At 32.1% G+C, this 7,518-nt stretch overlaps 1 long non-coding RNA gene across 1 annotated transcript in view; it reads left to right on the top strand.

The window, feature by feature from the left end:
* The first annotated feature begins 4,821 nt into the window (after positions 1-4,821).
* LOC111083986 overlaps positions 4,822-7,518 on the top strand; it is a 5,837-nt gene continuing 3,140 nt past the window's right edge. Inside the window, exons 1-2 of the long non-coding RNA XR_002609342.1 lie at positions 4,822-4,999; positions 5,752-5,934. This is a non-coding gene — a long non-coding RNA (uncharacterized LOC111083986). The remainder of the gene's footprint in view (positions 5,000-5,751; positions 5,935-7,518) is intronic.

Here is a 7,518-nt window from a genome sequence, read left to right as displayed (position 1 = left end):
TGTCTTGTATGCAGTGGAGAATTGGTTTTTATAGTAGACTTTGAGTTGTTCAGTGGAGTTGTCGGTAGTGGTGTTTTTTTTTTTGGTGGCTGTCCAGGTATCGTTGGGGTGTCTTGTCGAATGTGGTATTACTATATCCATTATTGATGAATGTTTGTCGGAGTGTACGAATTCTGTTGTGAAATAGATTCCAATCTGAGGATATTTTGTAGGTACGGTGGATGAGGGCGTGGATGGTTCCAGTTTTGTATCTTTGAGGGCATTCACTTTGAGCGTTGAGGTAGATTCCCTGGCTAGTGGGTTTTTGATAGACAGATGTGGCGTCTAGATGTAGACAGATGTATACAGATAATTTATTTAAAAATCGATATACTACTAAAACTCTGAGATTGTTTGTTTGTTTGCTTGTCTGTAATTAAGTACTTGTATGCATACTTCTAAGAATATGGTACCCCTGAAATGAGAATAGAAACAGAATAAAACAAGTTTCGTTAAAATGTATAGACGCTAATATGTGTATATAGATAATTTATTTAATAAATTAATGTATAGACTGTAATATGTATACAGGTAATTTATTTTAGAAATTAGATATATAGATGATAATAGGATCGTTGATACAAAAAAAACAGGTGGTTAAGGCACTGGACTCGCAATATGCACTGGGTTCGGATGGTTTTACTACCAAACAGCTCCCTCTTTAAGCCTTGGTGGGCTTATGATAGACAAACACTAGTAGTATATCTTAGATAAATGACAAAAGAAACATTGGTAATATCTTTTACTTTAAAACGTTAAAATATTAATATCTATTAGATAAGCCACAAAGGTAGAGAACACTACAGTTTGGTTTATAAAACAAAACGGTATAAGGACACAATTAAAAACTTTCTTATCTGACTTCTACAGAAAGTGTCAACATCATAATTTGCTGTATTTATTTTATTAACGACTAACCACTTACATCTGACTTTTTTAGGTTCAGAAAAGGGTTTCATTTCTGTTTGAATGTATAGCACATTTTAAATCTTCTTGTTCTGTTAGATCATGATTTAAGATATCCGTGCAATAGATAGATTCACAAATTTAAGAGACTGTAGTTCCTTTTATAACCAGACTAATATCAACCATATTATTAAATATGTTTATAATGTATCATCTTCTATATTCCTTACTGTAGATAAAAGTAAGATTTACATTTACTTACAGCATCGTCTACATGTTTCGTCAGAATCTTCAAATCGAGTAATCCGTTCAAGTTATAAATGTTTTTTATAACTAAGGTTTCTTGAATCATGATCTAACAGAACAAGAGATTTAAAATGTGCTATACATTCATTCTTAAATCATGATCTAACAGAACAAGAAGATTTAAAATATATTTTATATTCATTCTTGAATCATGATCTAACAGAACAAGAGATTTAAAATGTGCTATACATTCATTCTTAAATCATGATCTAACAGAACAAGAGATTTAAAATGTGCTTTACGTTCATACTTGAATCATGATCTGACAGAACAAGAAGATTTAATATATTTTACATTCATTCTTGAATCATGATCTAACAGAACAAGAAGATTTAAAATATATTTTATATTCATTCTTGAATCATGATCTAACAGAACAAGAAGATTTAAAATATACTTTTCATTCATTCTTGAATCATGATCTAACAGAACAAGAAGATTTAATATATTTTACATTAATTCTTATATCATGATCTAACAGAATAAGAAGGTTTAATATCTGATTTACATTCATTCTTAAATCATGATCTAACAGAACAAGAGATTTAAAATATACTATCCATTCATTCTTGAATCATGATCTAACAGAACAAGAATATTTACATTCATTCTTAAATCATGATGTAACAGAACAAGAGATTTAAAATATATTTTACATTAATTCTTAAATCATGATCTAACAGAACAAGAAGATTTAAAATCTGCTTTACATTCATTCTTAAATCATGATGTAACAGAACAAGAGATTCAAAATATATTTTACATTAATTCTTAAATCATGATCTAACAGAATAAGAAGGTTTAAAATCTGCTTTACATTCATTCTTAAATCATGATCTAACAGAACAAGAGAGTTAAAATATACTATACATAGATTCTTGAATCATGATCTAACAGAACAAGAAGATTTAAAATATATTTTACATTCATACTTGAATCATGATCTAACAGAATAAGAAGACCTACATGAAGATACAGAACCACCAAACGGTTTCTGAGGAAGTGTGTTTTCGGAAATTTTACAAGAATAACAGTAGAATTTTGAACAAATAATCTGGTAAATAAAATGTTAGAAAAAACTCCGGAAAATAATATGACAGGGAGAAAACTGCAGATAGGTTTAAAAAAATATGTCGTGTAGGTAACTTAGATTTAAATGTACATCGTCCTCTATAGAACACAAAATAAACAATTGATAAATACAATAATTATTGAAGTAACTTACTTAAAACTGGTTACTTCAGCTGAAATGCACTTCTTCCCCAGAAACTTCTTAAACTGTTCAAAATAAAGTTACAAAATAATGTGTTTGTGTAGGTTAGTTTACAATTACATGGAAAGGTTAGATGTGTTTGTTTAGGTTAGTTTACATGTACATGGATAGGTTAGGTGTGTTTGTTTAGGTTAGTTTACATGTACATGGATAGGTTAGGTGTGTTTGTTTAGGTTAGTTTACATGTACATGGACAGGTTAGGTGTGTTTGTTTAGGTTAGTTTACATGTACATGGATAGGTTAGGTGTGTTTGTTTAGGTTAGTTTACATGTACATGGACAGGTTAGGTGTGTTTGTTTAGGTTAGCCCTTTATCATCAGATTTTAACATGGGTTTACTTTAGGAGTTAAAATAGACATTATGTATAATTTTATTAGAAAATTCAATAATGTATAACAGGAATTAGGTTAAGTGTGGGTATGTTAGACAAAAGTAGGATGGGTTGTGTTAAGTTAGGTGAAGGTAGGATAGGTTGGGTTTACTTTGCTGTAGATATGGTAGGATAAGTTAGGATAAGGTTATTTTAGGATGAGTTAGGATAGCCGTACTTAGAAAGGTTAAATTAGATATATTTCGTTAGGTTAGTTTACATGTACATGGATAGATTAGGTGTGCTTGTGTACGTTAGTTTACATGTACATGGATACGTTAGGTTGGCATTCTGTTATCCACTATTCGGTCTTTCAAGAGTAGCCCAAGAGCTACTGGTGAGTATTGTTTACTGGTTCCCTTTCCACTAGTTCAACCCAAGAGTTGGTGGTGGGTGGTGTTTACTAGTTGCCTTTGTTCTAGCTCAGCCCAATAACTACTGGTGGGTGGTGTTCAGTAGTTCCCTTTCCATTAGTTCAGCCCAAGAATTGGTGGTGTTAACTAGTTGCCTGTCTTCTAGCTCAGCCAAGAGCTGGTGGTGGGTGGTGTTATCTAGTTGCCTTTCTTCTAGCTCAGCCAAGAGCTGGTAGTGGGTGGTGTTAACTAGTTGCCTTTTCTGTAGTTCAGCCCAAGAGCTGGTGGTGGGTGGTGCTCACTGGTTGTTTTTCCTCTAGTTCAGCCCAATAACTACTGGTGGGTGGTGTTCACTAGTTCCCTTTCCATTAGTTCAGCCCAAGAGTTGGTGGTGGTGGTGGTGTTAACTAGTTGCCTTTCTTCTAGCTCGGCCAAGAACTGGTGATGAGTGGTGTTAACTAGTTGCCTTTTTCTGTAGTTCAGCCCAAGAGCTTGTGGTGGGTGGTGTTTACTGGTTGTTTTTCCTCTAGTTCAGCCCAATAACTACTGGTGGGTGGTGTTCACTGGTTGTTTTTCCTTTAGTTCAGAAGGCTAAAAGTTTCTAATTTTGAAATGACAGAAAGAGGAAATACAACCAGCAAAGACCACCCACCTTCAGCTCTTGGGCTGAACTAGAGGATAGCAAACTAGTAAACATCACTCACCACCAGCTCTAGAACTGAACTAGAGGAAAGAAAACCATTGAACACCACCCACTACTAGCTCTTGGGATTATGCCTTTTTTGAATAGAGGAAAGTATGTTTAACACTTGAGTTTCCAATATATAATTATAACTGGTATTTTGAGAACTTAGAAATAAAGACATCACATAAAGTGAACTCTGAAGGTAAAATATATTACACTGTCTAACATTTTAACATCACCTGAACTTTACAGAAAAACTAGTAGTCAAAGGTTTTTATTGTATACCTACAGTGGTTATTAAAGAAATGATTTTAAGTTCCTAACTATCTCAATATTGGATTAATTGTCATTCTTCAAACACGTAAATGTAATTAGTAGGTTCATTTGTTGGATTTTGAATAAAACAAATCTAAGTTTACCATTTTTCACTGAGGGCAATAGTATACTATATATAATATAATTTGGAATGTTATATAATCAAACACCATATATATAATTATATAATCAAAGTGTCTCGTTAAGAGACAAATTAACAGAAGAGGTCAAGAATATATTTAAAACCAGAAAACATTAATTAAGCTGGGCTTATAATAGAAAAAATAGAGGTTCTATCCTTACCGAGGGTTAGATAAGTCAATGCGTAAGTTTATGCCTAAATAAATATACAGTCCTTGCTTCAGTGAAAGTGCAGATAATTTCAAGAATATGGGTTGTAAGTTTATTAGCCCATGCTATCATTTTGATTACTCTAGTGAACATCTTCTTGTGTTTAAATTATTGTGTATCCTTCTGTTTTTTAAACTCTGAACTCAAAACAATATTCAATAATAAACAACTTTAAGTTTTAACTTGAAAGGATTTTAACTTGTCTTTCTGTCTTCTCATTTTTCAAGGCGAAAGAACAGCGACGACTTGGAATGTTTTATAGTTGTTGAAATTCTAAAAAACGTGGGCGATGAGTTTACTAGTCGTATTGAATCAACGTCTATTTATGTTCCAACCGCTGATCCAAATTATGTAATACTTCCTCCACATCTGGTAGTTCTCAAGTCCTGGCTTAAAAAAGGTGAGGGATATTCCAGAAAAAATAATGAAGGCTTATAACACTAAAAACGGTTTTCGATACCCATGATAGGCACAACAAAAATAGTACATTGTAAAGCTTTGTGCTTAGCTGTGAAAGGACTAGCAACTTATATGAAAATTATTTTAGTTTTTAATGTTGTGCCTTGTTAATCATAAAATGGAACAGCCAATCATTAATTCGAGATAATACACAGATAATGAAACAGCCAATCAATAATCTCAGATGATACATACAAAATTAATATTCAACGTGATTGGATAGAAATTCCTATAGTTTTATAGAAGAACAATTGTTTACTTATCAAGGTTATATTCTCCAATCACAGAACCACTGCTAGCCCTGAAGAAGTCACAAAGCGTTGGAAGAAATACGTTTGTTATTATTATTATCTGGAGACTAAAGATTGTTTTTTTCCTAACTTTATTGCCAAAATGTCTAAACTGCTCCAGAAAACACTACAAATTCTGAAAAATAGAACGTAAGCTACAAATGTAATTGGCTTGAAATATTTTTTTTTTTTTAATATCATAATTTACAAATATCAACGTTATTATTTTGTTGTTTGTTTTCCTTTATATATTATTTGACAGAATTCAAACAGGGCTACAAAATACGAGATATACCTACAGTTCTATATTTTAAGGCAACAAACACTAAAGATGTGTCACATTTATTGACCACAGTAAAATATTTGTTTAACACTTATTCTGTTATGTAAACAATGTTTACAGAAAACTTCCGAACACAAACGCGATGCCTGGAAGCCAATGACATAAAATATTGTCCTATGGGAACAGACTGCTTTGAAGACAACGTCAGCTATTGGTGTACGTGCTCAGAAGGATCTACCCGGTTGATAAGTTTGTTCGATGAGAAAGATAAGGAGGAAAAGTATCCAACTGAAATATGTATAGGTAACAACAAACTTATTACTGAACCACTATTTATCATAATATAGTTTAATTTTATTTAAATAAAAAAAACGTTCAAATTATATATTTCTTATAGAAAATTCATATCATCTGACTGAAATGTTGTAAAACATAAAAAACGTGATTTTCATTTGTTAAGCCTATAATTTATAAAGCTCCTTGGTCTGTTAGTTAGTTAGGCCTTAAATCTCCTTGGTTTGCTAGTGTGTTAGGCTGTTGGATATACAAGACTGTTATTATTTTTATTTCATTCAGTGGTTTAATATTTAACGATTATTTAGTTTTCATAACAAGAATACCAAAAGTTAATTATTTTAAAAGCGATAGTTACGTAATTCGGTAGGAGTCGTAAGTTGTGTGTGGGTTAATTTGTTTAAAAATGATGTCACATTACTCAAACCTTCTGTATTTTTCTCGTTGCCTTAAGTTATTAGTGTTACATTATATATTCTCGTAGTTTGTAGAAAGTTCTAGGCCTCAGTTGGGCGGTATATGTATATATATATATAGACGAACAAGTGAGCGCAAGTTAAGCAAAGTCAGAAAACATTAAGATAATGAAGGTAAAGTTAGACTGCGTGAGTGTTAGTTTAGCCGTAACAGGCAATATTTAAAGTGAGTTTCACAGTTTGTATTGTAATAACAGAGATAAAGGAGAATATTTTGTCTTGTCAAAGGGTGTTCTGGGTACAATTATGTAACCGACGGTGTAATGTAAGTGAATCTATTGCAGTGAGAAACAGAATAGAGAAAAAAATAATTCGTCTTGTCAGTTGAGTTGTCAAATAACTGAACTAGCCTGTATAGACTTTTGACAAGAAAATAGAATTATTTAAAGATTTAGATAGAAGTGTGATATCCTATAGTGCAAAGAATTTTTGTACATAAGTTTGACTTGTTTTAATATATATTATTTTGAAACAAGTGGATTGTGTGCTGTCCTTTTATTGTTCAGATTTATCGCCAACAAGTCACATCACCTACTGTAAAGAATCTGGCCCCCTAATCTCTGACATAGGCCTATGAAACTGCTTGGTCTGCCAATTTGTTTGGCTTTAAAGCTCCTTGATCTGCTAGCTTGTAAGGTCGTAAGTCTCTTTGATCTACCAGTTTGTTGGGCCAATAAAGCTGCTCGGTCTGCCAGTTTTTTAGGCCTTAAATAACCTTGGTCTGTTAGTTTGTTAGGTCTTAAGACCCCTTGGTTTACCTGTTTATTAGGCCTACAATGCCACTTGTTCTACCATTTTTTTCGCCTAATCCTACTAATCTGTATACCTTCTGTCTCTCATTCCAAATTATTAGTTTAAGTAAGTTATGCATGTTAGTTATTTTAGCTATTTGGATTAGGAAATTCATATACTTTAGATAAGTTAATTATATTACGTTAGGTAAGTTAACTGTATTAGTTTAGGTAGGCTAGCACTTGAGACTTACTAAAAACTCAAATTTTTGCGTTTATGTACATTGTGTGTCGTCTTTCTCTTCATTTAATTAACGTAAATATCAGTACATAATTTGATCACCTTGAACTTAGTTTTATTGTAATTAAGTTTCAGATATAATAAA

This window comes from Limulus polyphemus, unplaced genomic scaffold, assembly GCF_000517525.1.
Source record: "Limulus polyphemus unplaced genomic scaffold, Limulus_polyphemus-2.1.2 Scaffold12608, whole genome shotgun sequence".
In the NCBI taxonomy this organism is placed as follows: Eukaryota; Metazoa; Arthropoda; class Merostomata; order Xiphosura; family Limulidae; genus Limulus; species Limulus polyphemus.
This window is presented reverse-complemented; position numbering and strand designations above follow the sequence as displayed.